This window comes from Neolamprologus brichardi, chromosome 3, assembly GCF_056152115.1.
Source record: "Neolamprologus brichardi isolate AB-2024 chromosome 3, ASM5615211v1, whole genome shotgun sequence".
NCBI lineage: Eukaryota > Metazoa > Chordata > Actinopteri > Cichliformes > Cichlidae > Neolamprologus > Neolamprologus brichardi.
The window spans coordinates 49,183,533-49,204,431 of record NC_142106.1 but is presented as its reverse complement, the minus strand read 5'-3'; the positions used below and the strand labels follow the sequence as shown (position 1 = coordinate 49,204,431).

Genomic DNA, 20,899 nt, shown 5'->3' with positions numbered 1-20,899 from the left:
TGTGATCGGGTGGCACCGCCAACCAGGCGTCTGAAAGAGAGAAGAAAAAACCCGGACCGGGCCGCCTGCCCACCCTTTGTGCGGGTGTCCGCTCCCCAGGCTCCGAAAGCCTTGCCAGCCCTTGTGATAGGGTGGCACCGCCCACCAGGCGTCTGAAACAAAGAAGAAAAAACCCGGACCGGGCCGCCTGGCCACCCTTTGTGCGGGTGTCCGCTCCCCAGGCTCCGAAAGCCTTGCCAGCCCTTGTGATCGGGTGGCACCGCCCACCAGGCGTCTGGAACAAAGAAGAAAAAACCCGGACCGGGCCGCCTGGCCACCCTTTGTGCGGGTGTCCGCTCCCCAGGCTCCGAAAGCCTTGCCAGCCCTTGTGATCGGGTGGCACCGCCCACCAGGCGTGTGAAAGAAAGAAGAAAAAACCCGGACCGGGCCGCCTGGCCACCCTTTGTGCGGGTGTCCGCTCCCTAGGCTCCGAAAGCCTTGCCAGCCCTTGTGATCGGGTGGCACCGCCCACCAGGCGTGTGAAAGAAAGAAGAAAAAACCCGGACCGGGCCGCCTGGCCACCCTTTGTGCGGGTGTCCGCTCCCCAGGCTCCGAAAGCCTTGCCAGCCCTTGTGATCGGGTGGCACCGCCCACCAGGCGTGTGAAAGAAAGAAGAAAAAACCCGGACCGGGCCGCCTGGCCACCCTTTGTGCGGGTGTCAACTCCCCAGGCTCCGAAAGCCTTGCCAGCCCTTGTGATCGGGTGGCACCGCCCACCAGGCGTCTGAAACAAAGAAGAAAAAACCCGGACTGGGCCGCCTGGCCACCCTTTGTGCGGGTGTCCGCTCCCCAGGCTCCGAAAGCCTTGCAAGCCCTTGTAATCGGGTGGCACCGCCCACCAGGCGTCTGAAACAAAGAAGAAAAAACCCGGACCGGGCCGCCTGGCCACCCTTTGTGCGGGTGTCCGCTCCCCAGGCTCCGAAAGCCTTGCCAGCCCTTGTGATCGGGTGGCACCGCCCACCAGGCGTGTGAAAAAAAGAAGAAAAAACCCGGACCGGGCCGCCTGGCCACCCTTTGTGCGGGTGTCCGCTCCCCAGGCTCCGAAAGCCTTGCCAGCCCTTGTGATCGGGTGGCACCGCCCACCAGGTGTGTGAAAGAAAGAAGAAAAAACCCGGACCGGGCCGCCTGGCCACCCTTTGTGCGGGTGTCCGCTCCCCAGGCTCCGAAAGCCTTGCCAGCCCTTGTGATCGGGTGGCACCGCCCACCAGGCGTCTGAAACAAAGAAGAAAAAACCCGGACCGGGCCGCCTGGCCACCCTTTGTGCGGGTGTCCGCTCCCCAGGCTTCGAAAGCCTTGCCAGCTCTTGTGATCGGGTGGCACCGCCCACCTGGGGTCTGAAACAAAGAAGAAAAAACCCGGACCGGGCCGCCTGGCCACCCTTTGTGCGGGTGTCCGCTCCCCAGGCTCCGAAAGCCTTGCCAGCCCTTGTGATCGGGTGGCACCGCCCACCAGGCGTGTGAAAGAAAGAAGAAAAAACCAGGACCGGGCCGCCTGGCCACCCTTTGTGCGGGTGTCCGCTCCCCAGGCTCCGAAAGCCTTGCCAGCCCTTGTGATCGGGTGGCACCGCCCACCTGGCGTCTGAAACAAAGAAGAAAAAACCCGGACCGGGCCGCCTGGCCACCCTTTGTGCGGGTGTCCGCTCCCCAGGCTCCGAAAGCCTTGCCAGCCCTTGTGATCGGGTGGCACCGCCCACCAGGCGTGTGAAAGAAAGAAGAAAAAGCCCGGACCGGGCCGCCTGGCCACCCTTTGTGCGGGTGTCCGCTCCCCAGGCTCCGAAAACCTTGCCAGCCCTTGTGATCGGGTGGAACCGCCCACCAGGCGTCTGAAACAAAGAAGAAAAAACCCGGACCGGGCCGCCTGGCCACCCTTTGTGCGGGTGTCCGCTCCCCAGGCTCCGAAAGCCTTGCCAGCCCTTGTGATCGGGTGGCACCGCCCACCAGGCGTCTGAAACAAAGAAGAAAAAGCCCGGACCGGGCCGCCTGGCCACCCTTTGTGCGGGTGTCCGCTCCCCAGGCTCCAAAAGCCTTGCCAGCCCTTGTGATCGGGTGGCACCGCCCACCAGGCGTGTGAAAGAAAGAAGAAAAAACCCGGACCGGGCCTCCTGGCCACCCTTTATACAGGTGTCCGCTCCCCAGGCTCCGAAAGCCTTGCCAGCCCTTGTGATGGGGTGGCACTGTTTCCGTTAATGAACAACATAAGAAGGAAAAAAAAAGTGGAATCTGTAATTGGAATCTTTAAACAGCTACTCAGAAAAGGATCCAGATGTTTCAAAATACTTTTCTGGCGAATGTTTCAGTTCTGCAAACATAATTACTGCAATTAACGGACTAAAAGTCGTCACTTTTCAGCCCCATTTATGGATTTAAGGATCAAAGAATTTAAGGCTCTAAGGATCAAATTGGTGGTAAGATTCTAAATATATGTGACATCATTATCCCGTAAGCCAATTAGGTTGTCACATGGACAATTTATCTGTAAAGTTTCAATCCCTGTCATCAAATCTCATCTGAGGACAAAATCCACAAGAACAACATAAAAAAAGAAAGAAAACCTACCTTAGAAACACGTCGGGTTAAAAGAGACGGCATCACTGCAGAGGTGAGGACAGGCATCTGTTTGAAATAGAGAAAACCATAAGCACAGTCATACAGACACATACACACACACAGGCTCCGAAAGCCTTGCCCGTCCTCATGATGGGGTGGCACCGCCCCCAGGCTTGGAAAAGAATGGTAAAAATATGGTAAATGGCACTTTACTAGTCCCTAAGGACCCCAAAGTGCTTTGCACATTCAGTCATCCACCCATTCATACACTGGTGAGGACAAGCTACATTGTAGCCACAGCCACCCTGGGGCGCACTGACAGAGGCGAAGCTGCCTAACACTGGCGCCAACGGGCCCTCTGACCACCACCATTAGGCAACGGGTGAAGTGTCTTGCCCAAGGACACAACAACCGGGACTGTCCGAGCCGGGGCTCGAACCGGCAATCTTCCGAATACAAGGCGAACTCCCAACACTTGACCCACGATCACCACAAAAGAAAGCAGAAAAAACCTGGACCAGGCCTCCTGGCCACGCTTTATATTGGTGGACCTCCCCTTGCTTCTCAGAGAAACCCTCTACAGAAGAGTTTAGAAAGAAAAAACGTGTGAGTTCTGAATGTCCTGGTGAGTCTCCACCTGTTACAGGTGGGTGCAGCCTGCACTGTCTCGAGACAAACCAGACCAGCTGCACCACAGACACTTCAAACCTTATCTCAAGACAAACACTGAAAGACAAAATAAAAAAAGAAGAAAACAAACCCTAGAAACATGCCGGGTTACAGGAGACGGCAGCCGTGTAGAGGTTGAGTCTGTGTGAGTCTTTTTTCTGTTTATGAACAACAGAAAAAAGAAAGAAAACTTACCTTAGAAATCTGTAGGGTTGTTTTCTCTGAGACATGTTGGAATCTGTAAACAGTTACTCCGAAAAGGATCCAGATGTTTCAAAATACTTCTCTGGCGAATGTTTCAATTCTGCAAGCATAATTGCTGCAATTAATGGACTACAAGTCGTCACTTTTCACCCCTATTTATGGATTTAAGGATCAAAGGATCAAACTGGTGGTAAGATTCTAAATATATGTGATGTCATTATCCCGTAATGACATCACATATATAGGTTGTCACATTTATCAGTAAAGTTTCAATCCCTGTAAAGTTTCAATACTCTGCCCAGGCTGCTCTACCTTAGAAGAAGAAGAATGTTGACCTACAGTACCTTGAAAAACTTTCACCCATTTTGTCACTTTACAACAACAAACGTAAAAGGAATTTTTCTTAGATCTTCTGTGACAGACCAACACAAGTTACCACATTACTGTAAAGTGGTATGAAAATTATACATGTCAAAGGAGCTTGCAAAGAAAAGCATCTGGACTTCTTTAAGTTACTTGAAGATGTTTCACCTCTCATCCGAGTAGCTTCTTCAGTTCTAAGGTCAAATGGTGGGGAGTCCCAGATTTAAACCTAGTGGGAGTATCCCCCCACAGAGGGACAAAAGGACCCCCTGATGATGCTCTAATTGCCTGAGCCAAGTCTGGGAAATCTGGGACTCCCCACCATTTGACCTTAGAACTGAAGAAGCTTCTCGGATGAGAGGTGAAACATCTTCAAGTAACTTAAAGAAGTCCAGACGCTTTTCTCTGCAAGCTCCTTTGACTACGATGACCTGGATGACTGAGAACCTTCACAGACAAAATGATACATGGTTTTCAGAATATCAAGCAAATAAAATCTGAAAAGTGTCATGTTGATTAGCATTCAGTTCCCTGTACTCTGATACCCCTAAACAAAATCCAGTGATATCAATTGCCTTTAGAAGTCAACCAAATTAGACAAGTTTACCTGTGTGTAATTTAGTCTCATTATAAATACAACTGCTCTGTGACGGCCTCAGTAGTTTGTTAAAGAACATTAATGAACAAACAGCTTCATGAAAACCAAGGAACTCACCAGGCAGGTCAGTGATAAAGTTGTAGATAAGTTTAAAGCAGGGATAGGTTATAAAAAAATATCCTGAGCTTTGAACATCTCAAGGAGCACTGTTCAATCCATCATCCAAAAATAGAAAATGTTTCCTACAACTGCAAACCTACCAAGATATGACCTAAACCTCCACCTAAACTGACAGACTGAGCAAGAAGAGCACTGGTCAGAGAAGCTTCCAAGAGGCACATGGTCAGTCTGGAGGAGCTGCAGAATTCCACAGCTCAGGTGGGAGAATCTGTCCACAGGACAACTGTAAGTTGTGTACTCCACAAATCTGGCTTACATGGAAGAGTGGCAAGAAGAAAGCCAATGTTGACCGAAAGTCATAAAAAGTTCCATCTGCAATTTGCCAGGAACCATGTAGGGGACACAGCAAACATGTGGAAGAAGGTACTCTGATCAGACGAGACCAAAGTTAAACTTTTTGGCCTATATGAAAAGCGCTACATGTGGCAGAAAAATAACACTGCTCATCACCCTGAATGTACCATCCCCACTGTGAAACATGGTGGTGGCAACATCATGCTGTGGGGATGTTTTCCTTCTACAGGGACAGAGAAACTGGTCAGAGATGATGGGAAGATGGATGGAGCTAAATAGATGGGAATTCTGGAAGAAAACCTGTTGGAGGCTGCAAAGGACTTGAGCTTGGGATGTAGATTTACCTTCCAGGAAGACAATGACCCTAAATATACAGTTAGAGCTTCAATGGAATGCTTTAGATCAAAGAATATCCATGTGTTAGAAGGGTCAGTCAAAGTTCAGACCTAAATCCCATTAAGCATCTGCGGCAAGAGTTGAACATTGCTGTTCAGACACGCTTTCTGTCCAATCTGTCTGAGCTTGAGCTGTTTTACAATGAAGAATGGGCAAATATTTCAGTCTCTAGATGTGCAAAGCTGGTAGAGACATACTCCAAAAGACTTGCAGGTGTAACTGTAGCAAAAGGTGGCTCTATGAAGAGCAGGGGTTTGAATAGAAATGCATGCCACACTTTTCCAAATTTATTTGCTTAGAATTTTGACAACCATGTATTATTTTCATACCACTTCACAATTATGTGCTACTTTGTGTTAATCTATCATAGAAAAGGTCAATAAAAAACACATTTTGTTTGTGGTTGTAAGGTGACAAAATGTGTAAAAGTTCAAGAACTATGAATAATTTTTCAAGGCACCGTAACTTCAAATCACCACACAAGCACACATCAGTTCACATGCATGTACACATATGCAGTTAAAGCATATGTGTACATGCAACTTCAAAAGTTAAAGTAGAGAAAGACTGCAAACCTCAATATGGAATGAGTGATAATGTCAGCACCATTCCATGATTTAGAAATATTTGTTTCACTTTAAATCTGTTTTTTTTTCTTAATTGCAAAAACTGTAAAATTTGAATTATCTTTTGTGTCACTTCAGTGTTCCTTCACTTCAATGACTCCCTCTTGTATCTTTGCTACACATTGGATATAATTTTTCTTACCACGATGATGCATGATCTTTACTCTCAAATCATTTTAATGGCTTCTGAGGAAGTTGCCCCTCTGCTCCAAATTATTGTTTAATAGGCAATTTGTCCTTTACTCTAGTTTGTTCCTTGATTGTAAAATCTGGTATTTTTTGCAAATTTGGCTCAGGGGGACCTGAAAGCCAGGAGACAATTTATTGTATTGGCCACAAACAAACAAATAATAATAAAGATTTCTATCAGAGCAAAAATCTCTCTCTCTCTCTCTTTCTCTCTCTATTTGCTCCTAACCACGTCCTAACCTAGCAGTCATATATAGCCTTTAATTAATCCTGCATTTTTTGTCAAAGATATTTGTCACCATGAAATTAATAGCTTAAAACAGCAACATATGAACAGATTCACTGAGTAATCAGAAAAGTTTAGCATGAATCTGGACATTAGATTTAAGCTTGAAGTTTTAACCTTATCAAATATCACTTGGTAGAAGCTCCTTACCGTTTGAAGAAGTCTCTTCTCAATCTGCTGTCCTCTTTTGCTTGGATCTTTTTTTTTTCCATCTGAGACTGACGTTATTCCATGTTAATTATTTTTTCTCCGTGAAAAACACAGCAACTCATCTTATCCCGGGGTGCCAGGGCGTCGAGCTCCGGATCTCAGCAGAAAAGTGCCAATAAAAGTTGCAGGCTGATCCAGGTATCAGTTTGACATAGGTTCTCCTCCGTGACGTCACAGTTGGAACACTGTTACGCCTCTGCGTAGCCATGGTTACAGGGGACGCTTTGGAGCTCTGCTGCTCAGCAGCTAAAGATTTCAGGTTAAACTCTAAAACCAAATAAAATCAATATACTGTATATGTGTATAGTTACCCCTTAAGCGTTCGTTTTCTGGAAGAGGCTGTAAAACGGACAGTTAAAATGTGACCGATGGCAGCCATACTGAGGTGAGTTGTTGAGGATATGTTGAGCTGTCGATAAGCACGGCTGTTTTTGTGCTGTTATTTACTGTTAGCATGTTTTGGCTGGCGTTACTGAAGTTGTTTTCAACTGGATGTCACATTGTTGAACTCTGATGATTAATGAATAAACTCTCGATGTGACGATGGTAGAATGTAATTGTAACCCTGTGTTAATCTGTGTGCCTTTGATACCGTTTAATATCCAGTCCATCTGTTTGGTGTTTTGTTTTTAACATGCCCTGGAATAATTTAAAGTTTTACAATGCCGGTGATTTACGACTCTTTCGCGACAGTCAGCTGGGGAGTAAACTGTGGGGTTCTCAGAGGTAGCTCACGTGAGCCAGCAGTGACATCTGTACATGCAGTAGCCTTAAAATACTGATTATTTATTCTCCTGCTAGTTAAGAATTTGTGTTTTATACCTACATTGTTTCTTTCTATATGTTATCGTTTGGTTATGTTATGATGTGTGGTTAATGATGATTATTAGTGTGCTAATCGTGAATAAGCTAGTAAGCTTGAAAATTAGCAGCCATGTTAAGCGGATTTCGGTGATCAAGTTCGTGTGTTACTGTTTGGAATATGAACCCATATGGCTTGCACTACTTTCAAGATGTAAGCTAAAGGGGTGTGTTTTAAAAAAGGTGCAAGAATGACCTAACTCAGTGAGCGATATGTGTTCATTGTACAGTAAGTTGTAATTTATGTTGTGCATTTGAACTAGCAGACTGCAGACTTGTTTAGGGGCTATGAGCACACATGGGCTGTGACCCAATCCAGCGACCGCAAGCTTTGGAGTATGCGCAGTTTGCGTACTACGTACGGCGCGTACTAGGAAGTACGAGAAGTGCGGAAATGAGAGGCTTGTGAAATGGGACGGTCTGGCCGTCGTCGCGCTGCTCAGGTTGCCTAGCAACCATGATACTAACCGCAAGAAACGTTTCATACAGCATTGTTTGACAGAAATGAAGGAGAAAAATGTTTTGTTGTTCATTCATTACTTTTTTTTTATGACATCACTTTGATTAGCTGAGGCTGAGACCACGGGACTGTAAAAACATAATTGTTGGGCTTCATTTCTGTACTGAACAGTCATTTCAAGATTAGTTAGTAAATAACAATTAGCTAATGTTGTTCATGAGACTAAAGTCATCTCACTTTGGTAATGTAAATATAATATGGCCAATATATTTATTGTCAGATTATTATGATATATTACAGCAGTGAGCTTGAACTCTGTGTCAAAGATTCAAGTTGAAGTTATTTATATTTCCTCTCACCTTAAATCTTCACTCAAAGACAAGTATCTTTGACAGTGTATATATAGATCAGGGGTCGGCAACCCTAGGCGAAGGGTTAACTGATGGCACAACCATAGCTGGACTGGCCATCGGGCATACCGGGCATTTGCGCAGTGGGCCAATGATTTTTTATTTTTTTTGTAACGTTATAAACACTGAAAGGTGGTGGATTGGCCAGATGCTGGTCAGTGTGTAAAAATAACCCAGTTGTTTGTTGGTGGCTTCCACAGACCTCCACCACATTAGCAAGTGGTGGAGGTCAGCAGGTGGATGAGAGAAAGGGGAGGCAAGTGGAGAGACCCGAGGCGGCCACCGGTCTGAGTGTCAGGTGAACTGAACTTCAGGTAAGAAGTTATGACCATGCAGTCTATGTTGGTCAGATATAAACCAAGTTTAGGTGGAGTTTTATTTTTGTTGTGCTGACTTTTTACAGTCAGTTACAGTAACTCGTACTGCGTGCTAGCTAGCATGATGGAGTTTCTATACAGCTGGGTGGGTGCTATGATACTACTGATAGTTAGTAGAGTTGCCAACCGTCCCGTAAAAAGACGGAATTGTCCTGCATTCAGAGAAAATATTACGCGTTTTGTATTGAGCTGAAAAGGAATGCAGTTTGTCCCGGACTTCAGCTAGTTCCATCCTACCTGACAAACCATCCTACCCATTGTTTCTGCGCATGCGCACAACACGAAATTAAGTGGCAAACCGTACTACCTTTGTGATTATTAACCAGAAAAATATTCTGACGGGTAAAATTAAGTGCCAAACCATCCTACCTTTGTGAATGTGACCTACAAGCATACTAACAGCTAAAATTTAGTGGCAAATCATCCTACCTTTGTTAATCTGAGCTAGAAGCATATTTTCACAGCTAAAATTCAGTGGCGAACCATGCAGCTGGAATCCACAGCTGTGCGTGTTCATGGAGCTGCCTTTTCACCTGCTGGAAATCACTACCTGACAAGTTTAACTGTCTTCAGAACATTGCAGAGGCCTTATTGACAGTATTTGGCTCTACATGTCTGTGTGAGCAGATTTTCTCTCACATGAGTGTCCTCAGGTAGCCGTCTGAATGCTGGACACTGGAAGACCTGTGTCTCTGAGTGGGAGACCAGAGATCACATTAACATGTGTGTCTCTGTATTAACAAATATGCCATATTGGCCCAGTTTATTTTTCTTATCATTGTTGTGAGGAGGCCATAGATAGCATTTGCATTTTCTGTTGTACAGTTCATTTGTTGTTATGGATAAAAAGTGCCTTTTTTTTTGTTTCAGAATAGCTGATAACTATTCGCTGATAGCTGCCAACATCTGCAAACAAATATAATTCTATAAAGTGGTTCTATATAGTGTGTAACTGTTCATATAGAGCGTTATTAAATTTATTGCTAATGCAATCATATGACACATTGACTTCTGAGGAAATTTTAGATGGCACTCGTCATCAGAAAGGTTGCCGACCCCTGATATAGATGTATCATATATAAGAGACAAATATTGTTCGTTTAATTTGTTGGCATTATCACATTTGGCTCAATGCTTACATATATGTGTAAAAACAAAATGTACGAGCTGTGATAACTGTGTCTGATAACATGAAGAGTAGACTGATATATGAAATATTCCTTTATTGGGTGAGAAAATCAGACCATGTCATAACTGCTTTAAGTCATACAGAATAGATATCAGAGCCTTAAACAGGCTGACTTCTGCTAAATGGGTCAAACTGGGCAGAAAGTAAACAAACACATAACATCCTTATAGAATATGATGTAACACTATAGATCAGCTTACCTCAGAATATATAAAGCATATAAACAATTACATCAATATGATGCAACAAACACAGCAGTGCTACTAATCCAAAATACTCAAAGCTTCATAGAACTGAAACAAAAATTTATTTTTAGCTCCATTCTGCTGCTGATACATACTTTAGGTTTCTGAACATTAAACTTGTTGCTGCCTTTCATAGTGTGTAACTTGAAGGCCCTGAGTACTTTCTCCCACACTGAAAATGCTGGAATGATCAAATTATTTGAACATTACCTAATAAGACTGATTCAGGACAGACAATTAGTTATTCTAAACTTTTCTAGCAGTCCTTCACAAACAGGGAACAGTCTGTCTATTCTCTCCATCTGTCAGCTGCTGCTGGCTCTTCCTCCCCCTCTTCCTCACACACTGCTGAGTTTGTCCTGGTGGATCATCAGGGGTGCAAAGCCTCACAGATGATGTTCCACAGTGGGTCCCTCAGTCTGTCCTCACTCTGGACACTTGCAGTTGTCACACATGGAAATCAAATGTGTGATAAGCTGCAGGATTCAAACACAAGTGTAACTTATAAATACATGTTCATACTTTTATTCCACAATCAGAGAGAAAGAAACAGAGAGAGAGTGCAGGACAGACAGACAGGTGACAGTCTCAGGTGTATACACTGCTACAAAACAGCACAAAAGAAGGAGGATTTAGTGTTTGTGTTATTACGAGTGCTGAACAAGAAGAGTTCCCAGATGGTACAGTGGACACATGTGTGACTGCTGTGATTAAAGCATCTTTCTTTCAGCTTAACGAATGAACCGTCAGCTCGTTCAAACACACGTTAAAGTCCGTTTGGCTCAACACCACCGAACAGAGGCAGCAATATAACATAGCTAACATTAACAGTGCAGTGAATCCTGCTTGTGCCGTGATATTCAGGACTGCAAACCGAGCAGCATTCACTAACTTTCAGCTTGTTGTGTTTGTGGATATAAGACTGACTTTAATTATCCATAAAATCATCACATTCTCTGTAAGATTAAGGTCGACTATTGAATGGCGTATATTTAAAAGTAAAGGCTTTAAAACCAAGTTAGTTGGACACATCACTAATGTCACATAACTCTGCTGACATGTGGCCAACAGTCATGTTTTAATGTTCTTCATTATTAAACATTCGCACATAAATAAGTGACATCATATTCAGTAAACTTACCTCTGAAAGTTTACTCTTCGGCTGCGCCGCCTCTGCCCTCTGCCGTATTTTTCGGCAAAATTATCCACACCCACCACTGCGCTATGAATTGTGGGATATATGGGACCACGAAGTGTACAGCGGACCACACTTCAAATTTGGGAAAATCGACGGCGCATTTGGAGTACACTTCAAATTGAGACAGCCGTCGTCACGTCGCTGTGACGTAATATGTTTCACAATGCGTACTCAGGAGCGTGCGGTCGCTGGATTGGGACACAGCCAAGGTCTGTAGCTTTGTCAGAGGAAGCTTGTGTGAGCCAGCAGTAATATCTGTACACGCAGTACCTTTAAAATACTCATGTGTCATTCTCCTGCTAGCAGTGGAGGAGACTTCTGCTGAGGAAGAGGCCCTGCTGTCCTGCCGTCTTACTGGTGCCATTGAGGGATCAGCGGCTGCTATATATTCTTCTCAACCTCGAGTATTTGGACTGAAGGACTCACAGACACGTTTTATATTTAGCTCTATACATTTTAAAAAGATTTTTAAAAAATATTTTCTTATTCACAAAGGCTGTATGGAGACATTTTGGTTATTGCCACAGACGCTTTCTCTTACTACGGATGGAGGATGTTGCGGTTTTACAACCCATGGACTGAGAAAGGACTCAATAAGTAATATGTTCACATATTCCAGTGTTAAACACAAGTGAGTCTCAATTGAGTGAAGTGTTGGTAACTGATGCCAATATTTTTCTTCATTCTCCCTGTTTAAATCCCATTCATATAAGGGACCCTAATTTTATCCTGCTACAAACATATTCACCCAGTGTTATTTAAGTTTCCTGTAAACTACACATGTAAAGCGGATGTGAGAGAGGCTGTGATGAAGTCCTGGAGTTTTTAACGATGTACATGCTCCAGTCCAGAAATTTGTATTATATGTTGGACACAGGTGGTAAAGTGCTGTCACACCCTGAATAAATTGTCCTCTGTTCTTTGGTAAGCTGACATATTTGTTACATAATCATATGGTTTATCAGAGGGAAAGTGCGAGTTTTAGAATACTGGAGCCTAAGGTTAGGTGCAGTAATATTCAACCGTAATATTAGCTTTTAACTAGGTCTTGTCAGTTAGCTGGTGTTGTGTCAAAAAGTCATATCTGCCATAAACTAATTTTCGGTAGTTGTCAAAAACCAGTTGATCATATTTAACCCTCCTGTTATGTTGGTTTCCAGGAACACCAATTATGCTTCTGGGTTAATTTGACCCGGGGCAAATTTACTCATCCAAAAGTGTCAGAAACACTGGCATTGATTATTTTACAATTTTCTTTTATAATTTAGATTTTTTTCGTTTTCTGTAGTGATGCAGATGACATGTGACATCTCTTCTGTTCTGGGTCAATCTGACCCGCAACATAACAGGAGGGATAAACTGCTATAGACAACTTTTTGGTCTATAATATGCGAAACATGTCACATGTATCCCTCATGAGTAATATTGAGTCATCTTGTGCCACAAACAACATTCCTGTCACAAGGTAGAAGCTGCAATCACTTTTTGGCAGTGATTTTTACTTTGTATTTATTCATTTGACATTAAAATTACTTTTTTAAAGAGTAATCTGGCCAAGAGGACAGCAGAAATTGCAACAAATATAATAATAGTTCTCTAAACATATTTTAAGTGTCCCAATAGGACTGGGTTGGTTTTAATATAGTTACAATAACACAGAGTTATAAATATACTTGAAAAAATGGGTCGTTATTAAACTTGATATATACCCTTTTGTAAATCATGTTCACTAAAGTCTATTTCCCAATATAAGTAAAGACATTGGAAATCAGTTTTTGTCAGACGATCACTTTTTGGCATAACACCGGAGGTAAAACAGGTATGATCCTTCATATCTGGAGTGTGAAGGTGCAGACATAAATTCAGATATCTCTGGGATGTTTAAGAGTTTAGAATTTCTCTGGTTCATTAGCTTTATTCAGATAATTCAGTAATCACTCAAGATTAGTTCACTAGTACTCCTGAATTCAAAGAAATAGTCAGGGTATTCGGCGCTGTGCTTTCCCACAGGTGAACCCAGGTGAAATGAAAGAAGTATTGGATGCCCTCCTCCTCTGGCACAATGATAACTCACAAAAGCTCCTTGGAGTAAGGAGATCAGGTTCAGAAGTGGTTCTTTCTAAGAACGTATATCTGTATTTATAAATGACATACTAAGGATGAGTAATGCTTAAATAATGAGGAAATTAAGCAGTGACCAATGACACATTTAACAATGTGTCATTTTTATCCACTATTCTATGTTTATTTATGAGTACAAGATCCTTTTTTTCTATCAAATAACCTAAAAAATGACTGACTGCACCTTTAAAAATACTAACTTAAATAAACCAAGATAACCCAGCAGTCCATAGGAAATAATGTGTGCACTATGTCACTAAATTTATTGTCACTGCAAATGTAAAAGTAAACATAAATGAACCACAGAGGAAATGACATGACTTTGAGGACAGATGTGATCAGGTGGAAAATGCAGAAAGCTGACTGATGTCGATCTGTGGCTGCATTCAATGTTGGCCTGTCCTGTATTAGGCATTCAGGATTTTCTTTTAAGGCCATTTAGCTCTTATGGCATGAACTTGCTCAGTGCATTATTATTGGCTTTTCTACAGTCTGATATTTGTTTACAGTGCATCAAATTTGGCACATGCTGACTGCATTCTAATTGTAACCAGAACAGGAGGCGAGAGCAGAGAACAAGAGTGCAGCAGTTTAGTGAAAGGAACAGGAAAGGTGAAGAAGAGGTGAGCATCCAAAAGACGAGCAAGAGGACAGTTTCAAAGGAGACATCACGGCACAATAAAAGCACAAGCTGTAAGAGCAGAGATTCATTCATATTTTTACTATTTTTTTCTTTAGGTTTTACTCCCGCTGCTTACAATAAATCAAATATATAGTACAAACAAGAAAAACTCAATTTGCATTGTTGTTCAGTATAATTCTGTGACTTCAACCTTTAGCTAACGTATAATGTTTGACATTTTATATAAATGTGACTATAAAATATAGTCAATAATATTAAAAAGGTGCTGTTACTGAGTGAAACTTCCAAAGATTTCAGGTCTGGATTTAGCCCCAGTGTTTTAAGATCCTAGCAGCGCTCGTATTTATGGCCACATTTTTAAAAGAGACGAGCTTTCTGGGTGCTGACTCAGAGGGACCACTTTAGTTCATTGAAACTTTAATGCCAGTTTAAGACAATAAACTGGACACGTTTCGAATCAAATTGATAATAACAGAGCTATGCTGGACATAAGCAACTGTGTTAGTGTGACGCCCTGCATATTTGAAGGATTGCAATAAACTTCTGTTCTTACTGAATCTGTAACATTGCCTTGATCTGCCTACATCATTTTTTAAATAGTTTATGTTGTTAAATGAGTTTTGTGTCACTGTGCACAGAGAAAAACTCACCTGATGTAGTGGTAATGCGTTATTCACCACTAGATGGAGACAACCCGGCACAGGTATTTTCTCTACACACTAAATTTCACACTGAAAAGCATTGGTGGGAATTTTTGTTTACATAGTAAGTAAAAGAAAAAATGTCTTGAGGTCTTTCCAGTGTTTTCAAAATTGTGTTTTTCAGATACACGTCAAAATTTCAAAAAACACACACACAAAACAACAAAATATGTCAAATTACATGCACGTCTCATTCATTTTTTGAGAATTTCACCACTTTTCGATTTCATGGAAAATAACTTATGTTATTCATGACATGATATCATTTAAAATAACTTTGTCAGGCTAGTGATTAGCTGCCACATAAGTATAAATCTAAATCATGCAAGTGTAATATAGAAAAAAACCACAAACAGTTGTGCTGTTTGTTCATAATAAATGGGTAGGGGTGTATAGTCAGTAAAAGCCACCAAGGCTCTGCCGAGCTCCAAAACCACCTCTGCCACAGACAGAAGCATCAAAAATGTGCGCTGGGAGCTTCATGGCATGATTTCTACAGCCACACAAATCTATATGTATGTGGCCAAGAACCTTAGTCCATGTAGGGCATCTTAACACAGTTTACTTGTGTCAGTTAGGTCAGCTAGTGGGATGGCAGAGAGGGCAGCCTTTACATTATTTTATTGTAGAGTGACAGGAACTGCCTATGAGCTTCTAATCAGGCAGAAATATTGACAGAAGGAAATATTTCAAAATAAAAAATAAAAAAAAATTTTTAAATTTCAAAGGAAATACATTGATGAAAATCAAAGAAGAGAAAATGTATGTGATGTTCCATTTTCCTGAGAACTGATTGGCTGTGATGACTCCTTCAAGTACTACATGCTACTTTGTCCTGCTAGTTAAGCCTGCTGTCTGTTCTCAGGCCTCCTCCTGTTTCACTGGCATAAATCCATCACCAGAGGGCTCCACTGACCTGCCTGTTGACATCAGAGCAAACCCCTGTGTCATGTGACCTGGCTGGAGTTGCAAAGCTGGACTCAGACCTGGCCCAGGCAAGTTCAAAGACAGTTGTGGTAGAGAGAGCAGGGAGTATAGTAGAGCACTGGAAGGATGAGGTGGAAACAGGAAGCGTGTAGATTCAGTGGATTTGGAATCCTCCATCTGTCTCCATGCTCTCTTTACTGGCCTTCTAAAAATCACTTCTAAAAACTTCTCCTGTAGCTGTGTAGCTGCTTTTGTTTAAATGTTTAGGATAGCATTTAGAATTCAACTTTACTGTCATTACACATGTCTAAATACAGGGTAACAAAATACAGTTTGCATCTTATCAGTAAGTGCAATAAGAGCAAATATACAGATGTACTACATATATACAGATGTATCGGTGTGAGGTAAACAGATCTACAGAGTGCTATGAATATATCTACAGCAGTGGAAGCGTAGCTCTCTGAACAGACTACAATAGTGAACAGTGTAGGGTGACAGCTGTGGGGAAGAAGCTGTTCCTAAACCTGCTGATTTTAATCTGAAGGCTCCTGTAGCGCCTTCTGGAGGGGAGGAGCTGGAGGCAGGATGAGAGGAGTCCCCGAGAATGATGCGTGCTTGGCATAGACATCTCTTCTTGTGGACATCCTCAATGGCAGGAAGTGGAGTCCCTGTGATGCGTTGGGCAGCTTTCACCACCCGCTGCAGTGCCTTGCGGTCAGCAACAGAACAGTTCCCATACCACACTGTGACACAGTTGGTCAGGATGCTCTCTATCACACAGCGGTAGAAGTTAACCAGTATGTCATTAGACAGGTGGTTCTTCTTCAGTATCGTAAAGAAAAAAAGGCGCTTATGGGCCTTCTTGACCAGGCTGGAGGTGTTAGTTGACCAGGACAGATTCTCAGAGATGTGGGTCCCCTAGAACTTGAAGCTGGAGACCCATTCAACAGCTGTGCCATTTATGTAGATGGGGACATGGGTATCTGTCTTCTCCCTCCTGAAGTCCACAATGAGCTCTTTGGTTTTGCTGGTACTCAGGAGCAGGTTATTGTCAGACCACACAGCTAGGTGCTTTACCTCTTCCCTGTAGCCAGTCTCATCGTTGTCACTGATGAGACAGTCACGGTGGTGTCATCTGCAGACTTGATGATGGAGTTGGATCCATACCCAGGTCTGCAGTCATAGAGGAACGGGCTCAGCACACAGCCCTGTGAAGTGCCAGTGTTGAGTGTGATGGTGGTAGAGCAGTTATGGCCTGACCTAACATGCTGGGGTCTGTTGGTCAGAAAGTCCATGATCCAGATACAGATGGAGTTGCTGAGTCTAAGAGCCACAAGTTTGGTGATCAGCTTGGAGGGAATAACTGTACTGAATGCTGAGTTGAAGTAAACAAACAGCATTCTTACATAAGTATTGCATAAATATATGAGTACATGTTGCAAGAAACTACATTCCCAGATCACATCCAGTGTGTGCTGGAAAATTTGCAACGATTCTACAAAAATGTTCCACGTGGTGTTTTTTTTTTTCCTACTGGTGATGATCCAGTGGGGCTCCAGTCACTACAGGCTCCCTTGTGGTGCCACAAAACAGACTGCAAAACAACTTGTGCGTCCATGACTGATCCTGCTGCTTCCACTACAATTCACTTCTGTATGAATTGATCTTTTCATGACTGTTCACTTTGGACAAGCAGGAAACAGAGGTGACGCTGACTTGTGGCTTCGCAGGGCGATTCCCTTTAACAACAAGAGCATGCACACAGTTTGTTTTAGGCCACCATGAATAGCTCACATTGTAAATCACAATGAGCCAGTATATGATACTGTAGCTTCCACTCACTGTGACAGGATGGCTCGTAGGAGGTGATTACACTCTGCTTCATTGGGTTCCAGTTCAGATTAAGGGACAACACATGGAAAGACAGAAACTGGGAACAAATGTTTGAAAAATATTTACTGTTAGAAAACATTCAGTGAACAATATCGATTTTTATGTTTGGCAAACTTCAAATCTGAGTCTCCAAAAGCCAGTCAGACAATAGAGTTGGTATAAACAGAGAGAGGAGATGATGCTTTTTTTAGACAGAGGAAGGGAAATATTTAGATTCACTTAAAAGGATAATTCTCTCTCTCTCTTTTTTTTAGCACTTTCCACTTTCGCTTTCTTGCCATTAAGCTCTAATTAGCTTTAATTTCACTTAAAATACATGAACACAGAAAAGTAAGAGTGTGATTCTGGTGAAAGATAAAAACTAAAATGTAGCATTTTGAAAGGTCCCTGCTCACTGACCCCTCTGTCTCTTTTCTTAACTGCTGCATATGTGCTGGATTATTTGGACTACATTGCATTGTACAGTTAGACTATGATTGTATCTGTGGGGCTTAAAACAATGACATTTGTTCACACACTCACAGTGGATTCATTTTCAAAGATCAAGGAGCACTTCTTTAGGGCTGGTCTGGAGACATTAACTGGCTCTGGGTGACAGAAAGCGCTGTAAGGACTGAGAAAAAACAGTATTAATTTGGTGCACATTATGGGATTTGTGTATATTATGTGTTGAGGTTTTCTCTTTGTGACTGAGGTCCTTACTGGAGCTGAGATTTGTATTGAGCATGCAGTCCAGAGTGATCAGACACATATGTGCTGTTCCACAAACGGGATGTTTTTATTGTAGTCACTGTAGCAAGTGAGATTGGTGAGAAATAAACCAGGAGAGATGGAAGGAAAAGATCAAACAACAGATCCTAAAGTCAATGATACAATCTGAATGACGAGAACAAAAGGCTAGCTGTGTGGAAGACTGAGATACTTGTCATTTCTGAAGATGAGCAGCAGAGACAGTTCACAGAGTATTTTCCCAAAAGTCTTGGGGATCATCGAGATGTTTTCTGGCAAAACTGAGACCAGCCTTTGTTCCTTTTGCTCAGCAGGGGTTTCTATCTTACAGTGTAATTTAGCAGGTGGGGAACAGTAAAATCAGCTGTAGTGGCTCTTGTAGATTTACACAACTGAAATCAATAATATGTAAGCAGACACCCAGCTGTCCACTAAACCTGATTCTGCTCTTCCCCCATCCTCCCTTACCCTCTGTTTAGCTGAACTAAATTCATGGTTCTCTTCTAATTTTCTCAAACTCAATAGTAATAAATCCGAGCTCCTCTATAGGCACTAAATCAACATTATCCAGAACCAACAGTTTCTCTATTACTATCAATAACTCACCGGTCTTCATTTCTTCCTCTGTGAAAAGTTTGGGTGTCATCCTCAACAGTACTTTATCTTTCAATTCACACATTAATAATGTTACTCGGTCTGCATATTATCAATTGCGCAACATTAATCGTCTCCGTCCTTTTCTCCCCCCACATGTCACTGCCATTCTTGTCCACAGCCTTGTTACTTCCCGGATTGATTATTGTAATTCACTTCTTTTTGGTCTTACTCAAAAATCCATCCACAAGCTCCAACGCGTCCAGAACTCTGCTGCCCGTATCATCACCAGGACCCCTTCTGTCCACCACATCACTCCTGTCCTGCAGCAGCTTCATTGGCTCCCGGTCAAATATCGCATCAATTTCAAAATACTCTTGTACACATTTAAGGCTATTCATCATCTCTCTCCTCCATATCTCTCTGATCTGGTTAAGATTACTGCCCCATCTCGTTGTCTCAGATCTTCTTCTTCCCTTTCACTCTCCGTCCCTTCCCCCCGTCTTCCAACCATGGGGAGCCGGGCTTTCAGCTGCTCTGCTCCACGACTCTGGAATTCCCAACCTCCTGATTTAAGAAATATCTCTTCCTTCTCACTCTTTAAGTCCAAGCTCAAAACCCACTTGTACAAAATAGCTTATCCCACATAACCTCTCCACTCTGCTTTTTTATTTGTTTATGTCTTATGCTTTTATGATTCTGTAAACTGCTTGCTTTTATGTTGCTTTTATGTTGCTTTTATTCTACTATGTACAGTGACCTTGAGTGACCTTTCAAATAAAATGTATTATTATTATTATTATATTTCATGAGCTGTCTTGGCTGATTTCCACCCTCTACACCAGGGGTGGGCAATTAATTTTTACAAGGGGCCACATGAAACCCGAGTTGCGTCAGAGGGCCACATCAACGACATCTTGAACCAAAGTCTGCTTAACTTTCTTAAATTGTAAAATTCACTAAATTATATATTATGAATAGCTGGTACTGGTAATCAGAAGAATAAAACAAAAATAAAATAATGTAAATATTTATATTGAGCTATGCTATGTGAAATTGTGGCGCATATTCCAAATAAAACAAAAACAACCACCGAATGAATGTCATTTTATTTTAACATGTTTAACTCAACAAACAACAAGTTTATAGAAATGCAACAATATAATGACTTGTGTCATGTTTTCCTCCTTTTCAGTGAGAATAATCCAGCCTGTTTTGGTTTTGAACAAGGGCATTGAAATCTGGCTGAATGTCTGAGGTGGCTATGCGAAGAACAGCTGAGAGGTGGTCATCAGTGACAGAGGACCTGTGTTTGGATTTGTTGAACTTCATCACCGAGAATGTCTGTTCACATACATAGGTAGATCCAAAGAGGACTAGAATCCTCTGAGCATGATTCCTCAGGTGTGGAAAGTTCTCTTCTTTGAGGGAGGAATAAAAGTCCAGCAGTGAGACTGACCTGAAGTGCTCTGCCAGAAGTGTGTCAGACTGCAAGTCAATGAGTTCCATCTGAACATCACTTGAAGCATTATCCACACTGCAGGTGAAGGGTCTCCCACCCCTCACAGAGACGACATCCTTGTCTTTTCCCGCTGGAAAAATATTACTTTTTCAGGTACTATGATGAACTCTGTAAAAGACTATGGAATGGACATTTCACCAACACATTATTACAAATTTTACGGTTAGAGGGTTTTTCACCACCAGCGGCTCAAGTCAGAGACATTGCCCAGGCATATCTGTTTGAACTCAGAGATGTCCGCGATATAGAGGCCGCGCTGCAAGAAATTCACGCCAGCGTCACGGAGGTGACCAGGATAGTTATTCCTAACATACTAGACGAGAATTACTCACTTTGGCTCTCCTAGTAATCGTTTTTCTTCTCTTGCCTATTATTTTTCTCAAATGTTTTGTTTTTCTTGTTTTTAGCTTTGCTGTTTGTTTTTTTT

The 20,899-nt window shown here is 42.5% G+C and overlaps 1 long non-coding RNA gene across 6 annotated transcripts; it reads left to right on the top strand.

The window, feature by feature from the left end:
* The first annotated feature begins 6,811 nt into the window (after nt 1-6,811).
* LOC148105381 (uncharacterized) lies at nt 6,812-20,881 on the top strand. 6 transcript variants are annotated; one of them, XR_015718512.1, is made up of 5 exons: nt 6,812-6,984; nt 11,643-11,970; nt 14,015-14,806; nt 15,670-15,799; nt 20,146-20,881. It is a non-coding gene; the product is annotated as an uncharacterized LOC148105381 (long non-coding RNA). The 6 variants fall into 6 exon arrangements; XR_015718508.1 differs by having other exon boundaries at nt 11,646-11,970; nt 14,015-15,799; XR_015718511.1 differs by having other exon boundaries at nt 14,020-15,799.
* The last annotated feature ends 18 nt before the right edge of the window (nt 20,882-20,899 follow it).